We start from the raw sequence: 17,152 nt of genomic DNA, 5'->3' as shown, positions 1-17,152 counted from the left end.
ATAGCAACTGCATTTATAAGATAAATTTATATCTTCATATTTTTAATAGAAAGCAACATAGCATCAAATTTACAAAAATATAGAATGAGTATAATATGGATATAATGGACTGGTCCTTAAACCTCAAAAATTCAAAGGTGAGAGCCAGTGACTGCTCTCATTCGTTCACCCAATCACCTCTGTGCATCATCTTCTTGTTACCTGGGAGGCCATGTGCTTGGAACTGGGGATGTAGGGTTAACAAACAAACAAATATCCACAGTGTCCTCACACTTCCATTTCAACTGGTTCTCCTGTTTCACAATAGTTTATAGATGCTGTTTTATTTCTTAGGCTGGGTGGGGAAAACATAGGTATATTATTTAAAGCCACACAAATAATCATAAAAGACAGGCATTTCTGAAATCCTAGTAAAATATGGGGAGGGAGAAAAGGAGACAAAAAATATATACATAGCTTATATCACACACTGGAGAAGGCAACGGCAACCCATTCCAGTACTCTTGCCTGGGAAATCCCATGGACGGAGGAGCCTGGTAGGCTACAATCCATGGGGTCGAGAAGAGTCGGATTCGACTGAGTGACATCACTTTCACTTTTCACTTTCATGCACTGGAGAAGAAAATGACAACCCACTCCAGTATTGTTGCCTGGAGAATTCCAGGGACGGGAGCCTGGTGGGCTGCCGTCTATGGGGTCGCACAGAGTCGGACACGACTGACGTGACTTAGCAGTATATCACACACTGAAAGAGAAGAAAATAAAAAAGGCATCAAGGAAGAAGCAAAATCCTAAAATAAGATGGCAAAATCAAGACCAAATGCAAAATGTGACTATATTACTATGTAAAATAGATTGCTATATTATATAATGATACTATTTTTGGTATAATTCTCAGCTAAACATTTGAAAATTTAAGAATTAAATAGCCCTATAAAAATAGGAGACAAACTTCCCTGGTGGCACAGTGGGTAAGAACACTGAACATGCGTTCAGTCCCCAGTTCAGGAAGGTTTCATGTGCCTTGGAGCAGCTGAATTCGTGGGGCACAACTCCTGAGCCCGTGCTCTAGAGCCTACACGCCGCAACCAAGCCCGAGCATTGCAGCGACTGAAGGCTGTGCACCGAGAGCCTGGGCTCCGCCAAACAGACGCCCCTGGAATGAGACCTCTGCAGCCAAGAGCAGCTCCTGCTCACTGGAGCCAGAGAAAGCCCGTGCAAAGCAACAAAGACCCTGTACAGCCAATAATAAAATAAAGAAATAATTTTTAAATTAAATTTAGAAAATAGAATAAAACTTGAAAAGCTTGAAAAGAGTATTTCCAAAGTATTCATTTCAGGGATAAATTCTCATTCAACTGACACTTGTACTTAGGTTGTTTCACAGAGAATAAAATTAGTCCCCCAATTTTCACAAATTTAGCAGACCATTGCAATCAAGACCTAACAGATGACACAGACCAAATTTCCTTTTAAGTACTGATGCAAAGCTCTCAGATAATAGATTAGCATGGAGAGCCCAGCAATGCATTGTGAATGTAAAATATGACCACTGCCAGTTACTCCAGGAACGGAAGGGTGTTTGCTATTGGAAAATCTTTTAGTAAATTCACTATAATGATAGATTTCATGGAGTAACATACTAATCTCCATAGAAATCAGGGTTGCCAGGGGTTGACGGTTGAGAAAGGGAACTGACTACTGAGGAGGACTTGGGAACTTTGGGTGGTAAAAATGTTCTATATCCGATTGTGATATCAGTTACTCAAATACATATACTTGTCATAATATACCAACTGCACACTTCTAAAATGGGGGAGTTTTGACTATATGTAAAGGAAACCTTAACAAGTGTAACTTTCAAAATAATTCATTTGAATCAACATGGTATTTCAGATTTGGAAAAAAATGGGACAATATCTCAGATAAAATAAAAATCAATGGCAAACTCTTTAATTTGTATGTAGCCACAAAACATATGCACAAATATGGGATTTAGAAACACATATGCAAAAGTATTCTAAATTCTTATATCTATTCAAAATTTAGCATCAGGCTGGGTGATTTAGCATAAGAAATATTCCCAATAAACTCAGGTATAAGACATGAGTATTCAATAAATTTTTAACTATTAATTTATTATATAAACATGTATTTATTAGATAACTATGATTTACTACTTTAACTATTATTTACCATTCATTCTGAGTGACAGCTCAATATCCAAAATTTAAACTATTGGAAAAAAGGAAGAAAGTAATCATGTCTGAGGGATAATATAGAAAACCAAAAGATAATAAATACAAAGCTACTCAAAGGCGTAAGAGAATTCAGAAAATAGTTAATAACATGGTTTATTTTAAAAATCAATAGTTTTACTATAACAAATAAGATCCAGTTAGAAAATATAATGAAAAATTCCTTTTACAACAGAAATGTGAATATAAATACGTAAGTATAAATTTATCAAGATCAGTTCAGTTCAGTTCAGTCGCTCACTAATGTCCAACTCTTTGCAGCCTCATGGACTGCAGCACACCAGGCCTCCCTGTCCATCACCAACTCCTGGAGTTTACTCAAACTTACGTCCATTGAGTCCGTGATGCCATCCAACCATCTCATCCTGTATTGCCCCCTTCTCCTCCTGCCTTCAATCTTTCCCAGCATCTAAGTCTTTTCCAATGAGTCAGTTCTTCACATCAGGTAGCCAAAGTATTGGAGTTTCAGCTTCAACATCAGTCCTGCCAATGAATATTCAGGACTGATTTCCTTTAGAATGGACTGATTGGATCTCCTTGCAGTACAAGGGACTCTCAAGAGCCTTCTCCAACACCACAGTTCAAAAGCATCAATTCTTCTGTGCTCAGCTTTCTTTATAGTCCAACTCACATCCATACATGACTACTGGAAAAACCATAGCTTTGACTAGATGGACCTTTATTGGCAAAGTAATGTCTCTGCTTTTTCATAAGCTGTCTAGGTTGATCATAACTTTTCTTCCAAGGAGCAAGCATCTTTTATTTTCATGGGTGCAGTCACCATCTGCTGTGATTTTGAAGCCCAAAAAACTAAAGGTCTCTCACTGTTTCCACTGTTTCCCCATCTATTTGCCATGAAGTGATAGGACCAGATGCCATGGTCTTAGTTTTCTAAATGTTGAGTTTTAAGCCAACTTTTTAATTCTCCTCTTTTACTTTCATCAAGAGGATCTTCAGTTCTTCTACACTTTCTGCCATAAGGATGGTGTCATCTGTATATCTGAGGTATTGATATTTCTCCCGGTAATCTTGATTCCAGCTTGTGCTTCATCCAGTCCAGCATTTCTCATGATGTACCCTGCATATAAGTTAAATAAGCAGGGTGACAAAATAAAGCCTTGATATACTCTTTTCCCGATTTGGAACCAGTCTGTTGTTCCATGTTCAGCCTACAAAACACACAGCTAGACTGAGAGACTGGTTGAATGAATGTTAGAAACACGTATATTAATTTTGGAAAGAAAGTTTAGGACTTCTCTGGTGGTCTAGTGGTTAAGAATCCACCTGCTAATGCAGGATACATGGGTTCAACCCTGGTCAGGGAAAATTCCTCATGCCATGGAGCAACTAAGCCTGCAAGCCACAACTATTGAGCCCGTGTGCTTCAACTCCTGAAGCCTGTGCACCTAGAGCCCACACTCTGAAATAAGAGAAGTCATCATAAAGAGTAGCCTCTCACAGCAACTAAAGAAAACCTGAGCATCAGTGAAGAACCAGCACAGCCAAAAAATAAATAAACTTTAAAAAAAAAGATAGAAAGTTTATGTTATAAAGATGTCATTTTTCCTTTTAAAAAAGTCTAAATTCAATACAATTCTGATCAAAACCCCAGTTCTCAATTTCATCTAGAAAAATAAAGTAAGAGAATAGTTAAGAAATTGCTTTAAAAGAAAAGTGTAAACTATAAGAATCCTACAAGAGAACATAAGCAGAACACTCTTTGGCCTAAGCTGTAGCACTGTCTTCTTGGATCCATCTCCCAAGGTCAAAGAAAGGAAAAATAAGCAAATGGGACCTAATTCAACCTAAGAGCTTTTTCACAGAAAAGGAAACCATCAATCAAAGGAAAACACAATCTACAGAATGGGAGAGAATACTTGCAAATGATGCAACCAACAAGGGGTTAACCTGCAAAATGCACAAACAACTTATATAACCAGTGTCAAAAAAACAAGCATCTGGATTTAAAAATGGGCATTAAGACCTGACTAGGAGAAGGCAATGGCACCCCACTCCAGTACTCTTGCCTGGAAAATCCCATGGACGGAGGAGCCTGGTAGGCTGCAGTCCCTGGAGTCGCTAAGAGTCAGACACGACTGAGTGACTTCACTTTCACTTTTCACTTTCATGCATTGGAGAAGGAAATGGCAACCCACTCCAGTCTTCTTGCCTGGAGAATCCCAGGGATGGGGAACCTGGTGGGCTGCCGTCTATTGGGTCGCACAGAGTCGGACACGACTGAAGCGACTTAGCAGCAGCAGCAGGCATTTTTCCAAAGAATACATACAGATGGGTAGGAGGCACATGAAAAGACGCTCAATATCACTAAATATTAGAGAAGGCAACTCAAAACCACAGTGAGATATTCACCTCACACCTTTCAGAATGCCTCTCATCAAAAAGTCTACTAATAACAAATGTGGGTGAGGATGTGGACAAAAGAGAACCCTAGTAAACCGTTGGTGGAAATAGAAATTGGAGCAGCCACTGTCGAAGAGTATGGAAGTTCCTTAAAGCACTGAAAATAGAGCTACCATATGATCCAGCATTCCTACTCCTGAATATATATTCAGAAAAAACAAAAATACTAATTCAAAAAGATAAATCCACCCCAATGGTCACAGAAGCATTATTTACAATAGCTAAGACATGGAAGCAACTCAAGTATCCATCAACAAACAAATAAATTAAAAAGACATATGAGAAGGGACATATGTATAACTATGGCTGATTCATGTTGATGTATGGCAGAAATCAACACATTATCCTTCAATTAAAAATAAATTAAAAAATAAGATATGATAAATTTATAATGGAATATTATTGATAATACTCAGTCATGACAAAAGAATTGTCATAACAATATTTTGTTTGTCCATTACACGGATGGACCTAGAAAATATTATGCTCAGTGAAATGTCAAGACACAAAAGGCAAATATTGTATGACATCACTTATGTGTGGAATCTAAAAAATAATACAAATGAATGTATATGCAAAACAGAAACAAACTCACAGATATGGAAAACAAACATGGTTATTAAAGGGGAGAGATAAAGGGAGAAGGACAAATTAGGTGTATGCTGCTGCTGCTAAGTCGCTTTAGTCGTGTCCGACTCTGTGCGACGCCGTAGACAGCAGCCCATCAGGCTCCTCTGTCCCTGGGATTCTCCAGGCAAGAACACTGGAGTGGGTTGCCATTTCCTTCTCCAAGGCATGAAAGTGAAAAGTGAAAGTGAAGTCGCTCAGTCGTGTCCGACTCCTAGCAACCCCATGGACTGCAGCCCACCAGGCTCCTCCGTCCATGGGATTTTCCAGGCAAGAGTACTGGAGTGGGGTGCCATTGCCTTCTCCATAGGTGTATGAGATTAATAGATACAAGCTACCATATATAAAATAGATAAATGACAAGGATATACTGTACAGCACAGGGAATTACATCCAGAATCTTGTAATAAACTATACTGGAGTATAATTTCCAAAAACACTGAACCACTATGCTGTACACCTGAAAATAACACAATAGTGTAAATTAACTATGAGACAGTGCACTAAGTCGTGTCCGACTCTTGCGACCCCACGGACTGTAGCCTGCCAGGCTCCTCTGTCTATGGGATTCTGCAGGCGAGAATACTGAAGTGGGTTGCCATTTCCTTACTTCAACTTAAATTAAAGTATAGTAAATTAACTATAATTTAAAAAATCATATCAAGGGGGAAAATTTTTCCTTGAAAAAATATATTTGTCAGTGGAAAATTTAGACTTGAGCATTTACTAGTATCAGATGGAAAATGTCAACCTAGGCAATTGTTCAGTTCAGTTCAGTCGCTCAGTCGTGTCCGACTCTTTGTGACCCCAAGTTCACTCAGACTCACGTCTATCGAGTCAGTGATGCCATCCAGCCATCTCATCCTCTGTCGTCCCCTTCTCCTCCTGCCCCCAATCCCTCCCAGCATCAGAGTCTTTTTCCAGTGAGTCAACTCTTCGCATGAGGTGGCCAAAGTACTGGAGTTTCAGCCTTAGCATCATTCCTTCCAAAGAAATCCCAGGGCTGATCTCCTTCAGAATGGACTGGTTGGATCTCCTTATTGTTACAAAGTCATAAACATATCAGGTGAGGCCTTCCCTAGTGATCTGGTGGTTAAGAACCTGCCTGCCAATGCAGAGGACGTGGTTCCATCCCTGGTCCAGGAAGATCCCACGTGTGACAGAGCAACTAAGCTCCCGCACCACAACTACAGGGCCTGTGCTCTAGAGCCTGGGAGCTGCAAATATTCAACCCATGCATGGCAACTACCGAAGCCCCTTTGCAAAGAGAAGCTCAAGTGCTGCAATTAAAGAAAACCACGTGTAGCCAGCGAGGCCAAAAATAAATTAAATTAATAAATAAAAATTAAAATAAATAAATAAGATGAAAGGAAAGCAAGGGGTTCCTTCTAGCCTTCTGAATATTTCCAAATGCCTGTCTACTTTGCCAACCCTCTTATCTTTGGGTGCTCAACAACTTGTAGAGGAAATGAAAGCATTCGTAAACATTGAGTGCCTGAATACTAGTTAGTTAGTTAGTTAGTTCAGTCGCTCGGTCATGTCTGACTCTTTGTGACCCCATGAATCGCAGCACACCAGGCCTCCCTGTCCATCACCAACTCCTGGAGTTCACCCAGACTCACGTCCATCGAGTCAATGATGCCATCCAGCCATCTCATCCTCTGTCGTCCCCTTCTCCTCCTGCCCCCAATCCCTCCCAGCATCAGAGTCTTTTCCAATGAGTCAACTCTTTGCATGAGGTGGCCAAAGTACTGGAGAATACAGAACAAAAAAATGTATGCGAAGACATAACATCTATTGTCTCCTTTTCATCTTTTCCTCCCTTCTTTAACTTGATATCCCTTCCCTCAAGGGTCCTAACCATTGACACAAGTAAGTCCTAAGATCATAAGTCGTGTGCTTAAATGGCCCAAGATTTTAAAATGTTACTAACTTTGTTGAAAAGTATATAGTCTGATCTCTATGATCCAGTATTCCCACTCCCATGTGTACAGGCCTGACAGATGCAGTACAGGTGTTTGCCACAGGGCAGGTTCAAGAATGTTCATACCAGCAATATCCATAATAATCCAAGCCAGTGGAAACAACCCAAATGTCTCCAGCAATAGAATGAAGAAATTACATATTCACAGAGTGGAATATTACACAGCTAGGAGAATGCACAAATGCATTCACATGTATTGGCATGAACAAATATCCCAAAGAAGTTGAATGAAAGACCCCAGATGGCAAGAACACACTGTAAGACTCCATTTACAAAAAACTCGAGACAGGTAATTGATGGTGAAAGAAGTCACAACGGTGGTCAGCTCTTGGACACTGGAGACTTTTGGAATTCAAGCAACACTAGATTTCTTAGCATGCATAGGCAACTACTCTTTGCAACCCTTTGGACTGTAGCCTGCCAGGCTTTTCTGTCCATGGGATTATTTCATAACCTCTGTAGTAGGTAACCATTTCTTCCTCCAGGGGATCTTCCCATCCTGAGGGTCAAACCCTTGTCTCCTGCATTGCAGGTGGATTTTTGCCACTGAGTCATCAGATGCTAATTATATAAGGATGTTTAATCTGGAAACACTTACTGGGCCTGAAAAATGCATATATCATTTCTTTAGAGGTCCTTTTGGACTTCCCAGGTGGTATAAGTTGTAAAGAACTTGTCTGCCAATTGCAGGAGACCTAAGAGATGCGGGTTTGATCCCTGGGTTGGGAAAATCCCCTGGAGGAGGAGGTGGCAACTCACTCCAGTATTCTTGTCTAGAGAATCCCATTAACAGAGGAGCCTGGCTACAGTCCATGGGGTCACACAGAGTCAGACAACTGAAGCAAATGAGCTGTAGCATTGGTCATTTTAATGGATGATATGAATGGTCTTGGCTGTATAATATTCTTTTCAGTTCAGTTCAGTTCAGTCATGTCCGACTCTTTGTGACCCCATGAGTCGCAGCATGTCCTCCCTGTCCATCACCAACTCCTGGAGCCTACCCAAACCCATGTCCATTGAGTCGGTGATGCTATCCAACCATCTCATCCTCTGTCGTCCCCTTCTCCTCCTGCCCTCAATCTTGCCCAGCATCAGGGACTTTTCAAGTGAGTCAGCTCTTCGCATTGGGTGATCAAAGTATTGGAGTTTCAGCTTCAACATCAGACCTTCCAATGAGCATCCAGGACTGATCTCCTTTAGGATGGACTGGTTGGATCTCCTTGCAGTCCAAGGGACTCTCAAGAGTCTTCTCCAACACCACAGTTTCAAAGCATCAATTCTTCGGTACACAGCTTTCTTTCTAGTCCAACTCTCACATCCATACATGACCACTGGAAAATCCATAGCCTTAACTAGACGGAACTTTGTTGGCAAAGTAATGTCTCTGCTTTTTAATATGCTGTCTAGGTTGGTCATAACTTTCCTTCCAAGGAGTAAGTGTCTTTTAATTTCATGGCTGCAATCACCATCTTCTGTGATTTTGGATTACCACGTGATATTTTTACCTCCCAAACAGTAACAAAACTGAACTCTAACTGAAATGGAGATCTCAGCCTACCACATAAACCAAGCTCTCCAATCTTTCCTCTCCTCTCTTACCCCCTGGCCCCCTCCCTTTAACCCTTCTGAGAATCAACTCAGCTGGACATTTTCTCAGCTTTGTGCAGGGGGGGTTTACATCCAGTCTCTGCAACTTGGTGGTGGTCTGACTTGAAGTGGCTTGTCTCACCGTGCCTCAGTTTCCTCATCTGTAACATGTTGCTAATAAATAACAGGTCCCACACACATGGTAGTTGTGAGGATTCAGTGAGCTTAAAGGAGAGCTGGTTGGATGGCCTTCAGTTGCCTCATTTCATGGGGCAATTAAAACACCTTTTAATTTCTGGAAATGCAGATACCACAATCAGTGAGGCTTTACAATCACTCTTGTCAGATGGCAGTTGTGACATAGCTGTTACTGCCTCTGCTTACAGCTTTTATTGTGTGTATGAGTGAAACAGACAAGTAACACTGTCAAAATAAGCCATTCTTTCCGTTAGCACGAAATAAAAGTTTGAGGATCAGTCTTTTTTGTTGTTGTTGCTCTTAACGAGCGGCAAAATAATGGTGTCTGTTAATGGATACCATCTTAGATTTGATGACATGTCTTCCCTAAGAACCTCATGAAGTTGTGGTCAAAGCTAAGCTTTCCAGCATCATTCCACCTTTAAAATATTCCCATGTATTGTTTGAGTTTTAAAAATAATCATTTAAACTAGGTGTTCTCCAGTCATCCTTAAACCTTCCCAAGGAACTGGGAAATTGAAAGACCTCCACGTGCAGAGCACTGTGACCAGAGGCTCAGGCATCACTTCCTTCCTTGGTTCTTAAACGCCCTTCCTCCCTTCCCTACTGCGCGCCCCGCCCCCTGCCTACTGACAAGCACTGAGCTCAAACACCAGGTCTCCAGAAAGTCCCCCACCAACCCCCAAATCCCTAAGCCCAGTAAATTCTCCATCTTTGCTGCCTACAGGAATCAGCTAGAGATCTTTTGGTTAATACTGATGCCTGGGTCTCACTCTCAGAAATTCTGATTTCCTTGTTCTGAGGTGCCACCTGGGTAGTGGAGTTTTTAAGAAGTCCCCAGGTTGTTCTGCCAAGGTTGGGAACCTCTGTGCTACTCTCTTAACTGCTGACCCGATGCTGTCTGTATCTTCCACCAGCCCCAGGGACATGGAAATTTATTCTTGTCAACCTGGACCAGTGCCACACCCAGCCTCCCGCCCCTGCTATGAGGATCGCCTCACAGACGACCTCTAAGGAGAAGCGCAGGGGGCTTCCGCCTCCTCAAGAGTCGCCATTGAGCCTAAAGGGAATTTAGGGCGTAATTCGGCTCAGGTCACTCCTTGAACCTTAAGTAAAACGTATTTCAGGCCTGCATCTGCCCAATTTCATCCTCCCCCCGGCAGCCAAGCCAAGCGGGATGTTAACGCAGCTGACTGCCCCCTCTAGGTCCCCCGCTTTGATCAGCACCCGCGCCGTCTCACAGATCGCTCACCCTCCCAGGAGCCCCCGGAACACAGGGTCCGGAGATTGTTTACCTGCTTCTGGGGTCTCAGGTGACAAACAATGGGAGGATCTCAAAGAAAGGAAAACACCCACAGCGAGGAGGCCGGGGCGGAGTTCAGCGCACGTGGAGCGAGGGGGCGCCGCTCCTCCCGCTGCGCAAGCCTTTCCTCCCGCCGTGCGCTTCCGGGGGCGCAGACCAGGCAGCCGCCCCGGGGACCGCGGCTGCCCGGGGACCCTCTCCGTCCCCAGGGCCGGTGGCATTTACCTGAGCGTTTCCGGCCAATTGTGCCTCCACGGGTGTGCCTACATCTTTACTAAGTTAAAAATGTATTTTAAGAGAAAAAAGCAGTGTTGAATAGTATTTATAAAAGCGTGAGGATGGGTAGGGGGCAGACAAAAGGAAAATCAGGTACACATCCTTATTGGCTGATGCAAACATACACTAAGTCCCGGAAAAACACACAAGAAATTAATCGCAGTTGCCAACAGGCCGAGGCGCCAGACGTTGCAATAAGGCGGCTTTTTGAGTTTCTTTAAAACTTCTGCAGGTCTATTTTAAAATTTACATTGATTTTATATTATATCTTATAGGGTGTTGTGCATAACATTCTATTGTGAAAGATACTATGTTTTATTATACACAACACACTACATTATATTATACACAAACGCATTTACCTCGGGTTGGTGGAGTCAAAGAAATTCAATTCAGCCTCTGCCTTCAAGGCTGCCCTAACTCAAAGGGAGAAAGCTTCGTGGAGTGAAAAGGCAAAGAAGGAGGACAGGTGCGAGTACGTGGGACCCCCCCCCCCAAATATCTTTTCATTCTAGACAAAGGTGCCAAGGAGAACTGAGGCGCTCCACTGCCCGAGGGCAACCCGGAGTGCCTTTGGAGTTAGAAGCCGGCCGCGGGGCGAAAACTGGGAATCCACGCTCGGGGAGGTCCTTCCTAGCCCGGGCCTGGGTTCCAACTCCTTCCTGGAATCCGCATTGCTCAGGCCGCCTGCGGGGGCCCGGGTTGAGGCGCCGGTGCTCGGTGATGCGGGCGTTCGCCGCGCGCGGAGCCCTGGGAGACTCCCCGCCGGCGGAGGTGGCCGCTCCGAGGGCGCCGCGTGTCCCCAAGCCGTGGATGGCGGGGTTCCGGCGGCTGCAGAAGCGCCGCTCGCAGCGAAGGGCCTGACCCACCCGGTAGTCTAGCTTCCCCAACTCGCGCGCTATTCAGAGTCTTTGAGCATCTGCGGGGGAGGCGAGAAGGGCCCCAACGTCCCCCGGATCCCAGCCCTGACCCGCGTGGAACCCGCGGCCGGCGCAGCTAGGGATGCGAAGAGGAAACTGGGAGGGCAGGGGGTCAAGAATTGACCTTTGCTTCCGCGCCCCGCTTCCCCGTGCCCATTGCCACTCGAAGCCGGGAGAGCCCAGTTTTATAGTCAGTTTCAGAGTTTCAGGGAAAGAGGCCGTCTCCCCAGCTCCCGGGGTTGCCCGGACCTGCTACTCACAAGTTGCACGCCCGGGGGCAAGTTTACTTTGTCTCTCCCGGCCTCGATTTTCTTATCTGTAAAATGGGGATGATGAAGTACCTAAGTCTGTGCAATGGTAGTGAGGGTTTACATGGGGTACTGTGTGCCCAGGGTTTGGCCCAGCCCTTGCTTGCAGAAAGCAACGCACCCTTGCGATGGTTACCCCAAGCAACAAGGGTCAACTGGAACCCAGGATTAGGACTTAGGCTGGAGTTAAAAAGAGATTTATTGGCAAGGTCCAGCGGCCACAGATGGGCATCGAACGCCGGCCAGTCGCTTCCTCCGAAGCCACACGGGGTCTCCATCCTAGTGGGCACCTCAGCCTCCCCCCTCAAAGAAAACAAGTGGCACCCCACCCCCATTCGCACGCACTTAACCCCTCCACCTGAGCCCTGCAGCTCAGATCTTCTGGATCCCAGTTCCCAGGCTACTGTTTTTAGCCCTGTGCCTTTAGACAACAGCCTTCACCTCTCCAAGCATCACTTTACTCTTCTGTACAATGGGGTGATAATATTTTAGGGTGCTGAGTTTAAAAGCAGAGTCTGACCTCTAGTCAGCCGCTGCTTCTTTCATTGTTTCCCTCCTTTGGCTATGGGTTCGAGGATCAACTTTATTCTGGAAAAGTCGAACCTCAACTGGGTTAAGAAAAGATCCCAGCTACCCTTTGCTCCCCCTAGAGACTCCTTTCCTGTGGACCACCAGAATCTGTAGCGGGAGGTGCTTAACTGCCCCGCAGGCCCCCTGGACCTGCGGGGCGGTTAAGCAGCCCTGGTCGGCCCCGGCTTGAGAACCTCCTCCAGGCCGCCCTCCTGGGTTGATCTTGTCCTCTCAACTTGAGGCCGCATATGGCGTCTTTTTCAAGACTTCCAGTTCAGAGTGCCCCGCTGGGAGGTTTCCGACTATTATTAACTCCTTCCTCGTCGGGCGTTTAACCGAGTAGGTGGAGTACAAAACCTGAGCTAAATATTTTCTAATCCGCCGGAACGGCAAAATCCCGGCGGGGGGCAGGCGGGCGGGAGGCCTGGGAAAAACAGATGCTAATGGGGGCCCCAGGGGGAGGGGGGGGCGGAAGGCGCACGGGGGCCAGGCGCCCGCTGCCTCCCTTTGAAGTGCACCTTCCAGGCCGGGCTCCCGGACAGCGCTGGGCTACCCCGGCTTCTGGGGAACCGGGGAGGAACGGATGGAAAGACTGGGGACTCTCCTCGAAGGCTCTGAGTCACTCATGCTTCCTCCTTCTGGTTCACATTGTCCTGGAAGGGTTTGATGCCGGCCTGCTTCCCCATCAGACTGGGGATCTCTGGAGGAGAAAGATTAGTGGTCCTGAATCCTCAGTGTCCAGGGCAAAAAGTGAGCTTAGCCTACGTATGATGGGAGGTTTTCCTGTGTGCTGGGTGCTGTGCTAACTGCTTTTCTTTCTGTTTGTGGTCATCACACGTGGGAATTGAGGGGAGAAGTTAAAGAGTTTGCCCAGAACCAACAAGCTGGTGAAAGGTGGAGTCACAAACCCGAAAGATTCTGCATACAACGTTCCGCTTTTCGCTTAGGGATCTGAAAAGACAGGTTTAAGGACGGCTCTTCTGTTTCTCTCCTTCCTGTCCACTTTCCTTTCTCCTTCCCTCTCACTCTCCTTCCTCGGTTATCTTAAGGGCTTTACACTTCTGGCAGGAACTCTCCAATCCAGACTTCCCCTCTTCCCCTTTCTCAAGTCCGGGCTGGAGGGAACATTCTAGCTGCCCATCACCTGGAAGCCCTGGTCAACAGGATTCCACTCTGCCCACCTGTTGTGGAGACATCCTGCCACACCTGCCTCCTAGGTGCCTTCTGTTGAAACATTAAATTCCATTGGTTCTGCTGTCCCTGTTAGTGATGTGTGAGTGATTTCTGTTCAGGATAATATTTCTCAGTGACTACATGGTGGTTGTTCCCATCAACAGCTGTCCTGCAATTCTGACATTCACTTTTCTGTTTTTCTGTGGAAGAATGTCCACATTAACATGCACAGGGGAAGCTTTGCAATAATGGGAGAACTCTGGGTTAGGAAAGGTCTAAAAAAAGATATAAAACATCCTTAAAAATCTAGGAACAGCCCTAAAAACATGAAAATGCCATTAATTTAGGAAGATCTGTGTTTTTCCTTTTAGGAAAAAACCTTTCATTGTTGTCTTCTTGGCTATAAAGTCTGAGACCTGACACTGTCCTTGGGCTATTTTGTCTTTTTTAGTCTTACAGATTCAGTAACCCCTTCCTTTCGATCAAGAGATGAGCACCTACTAAGAGTCAGGCCTTTCAAGGTGCAGAAGTAAGCAAGAAGGGGGAGCCCTGAATAACTCATATTTTAATGTAGCAGTGATTAGCCAAACATCCCCATACTTTATTTTTGAGAGCATTCCGCTTTATTCTGCCTCATGTTGCCTTGCCTTTCTTGTTACTTATGTGAATCTGTGCACTTCCATAAATATGATGATGGTGATGATTGAACAGCAGTTAAGTCCAGAGTTCACTTGCAGTTAAAAAAAAAAAGTTTCATAAAGAAGATTCTTGATCCAGTGTTTAAGATCATTTATTTTTTGAAATAAGCACCTTTTGGTATGTTTCTTAACTTTCATCCCCTGTTTCCCCATCTCCTTGTATGTTAACAGTGAACTACACTTGCCCTTAGCAATCAAAATACATGGATTAATAGCTAAAGAAAATAGTTTAAAGAAAATAATTTAAATTTTGGTCAGTTTTGTTTGAAAAGTACAGTGGGTTTAATGTAATCCTCTGCCTCACACATTTGTGGACACCTTTGTGGATTTCTTTTAAAGAAAGCAATCAGTCTATTGCAGAGGGACAGCGAATCAAATTCTTACAGTAAGTGAAACTGTGTTGGTGGGAGTATCTTGCTGTTCTCAGCAAAATCAGCACTACTTGTCCTTGCCAAAATGTGTTATCTTACGGGACTTCTCTTTAAAAAAAAAAAAAAATCTAAACATGAACAGCCTTCCCGTGATGGAAGCCCCCTCCCCCCCTGGGAAAGCCCAGTGGAGGTGGGGATCTGGCCATCAGAGAACAAAGGGCCAAAGAGTGAACCTGAGATGGCGAAATAAAATGCAACATCAACAAAGAAAAGGCCATAGATAAATAATAAAAGGACCAACTCACCACAAAAAACCCATTGACGTTTGCCCAGAGTGAAGGCGAAGCACCGGTGACCGGTTAATGTTGGAATGTTTTCCTAGGGTTAAAAGGAGAACCGGCAGCAAGTCTGCTCAGAATTTACAAAGTGTTTGAATAACACGGACAGTGTTTTGATAACACATTTTTAGTGGGGGTGAAAATAATAGAATTTATTGGGACATTTATATGGGCCCCCTTGGTTGTGGGGGGGGCGGTAAACTATATCTCACTGCACTTACCTATAACTCACCCTTGTAATTTATTCATACGTGTGTATGTATCTGAGTGTGTATCTGGTGACATGTAATAGTCATGTTACAGCCAAATACTTCTCAGTTTTGTCTTTAAAAGATGAATGCACTGAGACTGGTTACCTTTAAGGGGGAGAAAGGGAAGAAGAGGTGCCCTGGTCAGGTTGGCAATAACTTGTGTTATCAATTTGAGATGGTAGCATGAAGTTGGTATTATTGCTCAAGACAACGCAGCATATGATCCTTAATAGGCTCACTCACTGGCTTAACCTTGGCTTCCTTGCAGCTTTCAGAGGGTCCTGCTCCTTGCAGCTCAGGCTGAAAGGTGCAAGCTTTGAGTTAATCCAGCCAGCACTTGGGTCCCGGGTTCCATGGGGTCTCCACGTTTCCTCCCTAGTGTTGATGTTTTTGTTCAATGCATTCTCTACACTGTCAGTTGAGTCACATAAAACCAGGCACCTTTCAATAAATGTCTCATTTGGATTTCATGAAGCTTGGGGTGTCACTGAAATCAAACAGCAAACAGGCTGGAAGGCTGTCTGATTTGCCCACTCAGTCTAAGGAGAGTGCTGCCTGACTTGTTCACTGAAGCCGCTGCTTTAGCTTTCTTTTCTGTTCCTGTTTCTGGCAAAGGGAGCTTTACATTTTAAGGTGCGACTGGGACGCGTGAAAATAACTTTTATGCCTCTTTCCCTGGTTATCAGTAAAACTGAGCCAGCAGAAGGAAAGTCTATTTCATGTAGGAAATCAACCACAGATTTGCTCATCTATAACTTTCCAGGCATGTAGACTAATATATTCCATATGTAATAATAATAATAGTCATTAATTAATACAGAAAAAAACAGTAAATGAGATTTCTTTATCTCTATGCAGTCAGGAAAAAAATCATCTTTAGTTGAAACAGTGCTTTTCATTATGTTCAAAAGGAATTTGTAATATATATTTTTATAAAGGTAATATAAATTATGGGTGTATTTTCCATGTTCCAAAACTCTGGGCCCCAGAGCCGTTTCCTGGAGTCGGAATTTTGGTTGTCTTTGAACTTCTCTTTGTTTCTCCGCCTGTTAAATGTGTTCAGGTTTGGGCAAAAGAACAGCTCTATTGGGAAGGTGGGGAGATATAAACTGCAATTTCCTGCCCCAAGAATCAACACTAATCCTGATTACACGTACCGTGTGTATATTTCATAATTAAGTAGCACTCGAATGAACCCACGCGCTTTCAAGAGCATGCTCTGGGGCTGGAATAAAATCAAGCCTTTCTGATGTGGCGCGGGGGACAGCTGGCTCGCGTTACTTGCGCCAGAGTGGGTCGGAGCGATGCCTGTTGCCTGCAGTGGCGCTTTGCCACGCGCAGAGCTTCCCTGGCCGCCTCGAAAACGATTCGAAGGGACCCCGAGGCCCGCTGTCTCGTTGCGGTCGGGCGCAAAGCTGAGACCTGACTCGAGCCACTCTGTCTCCAAAATAAATAAATAAATAAATAAAAGCAACACGTGAGATTTGATCTCACCGCTGCCTTTTCCCTCAAACATCTTGCAGCTCAGGTCAAGGCTGATGTGGAAGAGCCTCGAGCGGTAACAAGATCCCCCAGCCCGGGCTCCCCTGCCAAACTGCCCTTTCTCTTCTTGCTCTCAAGGCCGCCTCACGGAACCTCCACGTTGAGTATCTTGGAGTCTAAAAAGCACAAAAAATACTTGAAAACTGCAATACTTCAGGACTTCTGTGGATCAAAAGAAAACAAAAGCCGGTGAGGTGGGAGTGGACGGGGTGGTGATCAAAGCAGAGAGCCACCGAGAGCCCGCATTAAACCAGCGGGACGACGTGAGAGAAGCGCTGGGCTGAGCGCACTCCAGACCACGTTCCAAGGACCTGGGGGGCTTCGGTG

This window comes from Bos indicus, chromosome 22 (assembly GCF_029378745.1).
Source record: "Bos indicus isolate NIAB-ARS_2022 breed Sahiwal x Tharparkar chromosome 22, NIAB-ARS_B.indTharparkar_mat_pri_1.0, whole genome shotgun sequence".
NCBI classification, from domain to species: domain Eukaryota; kingdom Metazoa; phylum Chordata; class Mammalia; order Artiodactyla; family Bovidae; genus Bos; species Bos indicus.
Note: the sequence above shows the minus strand (reverse complement) of the source record.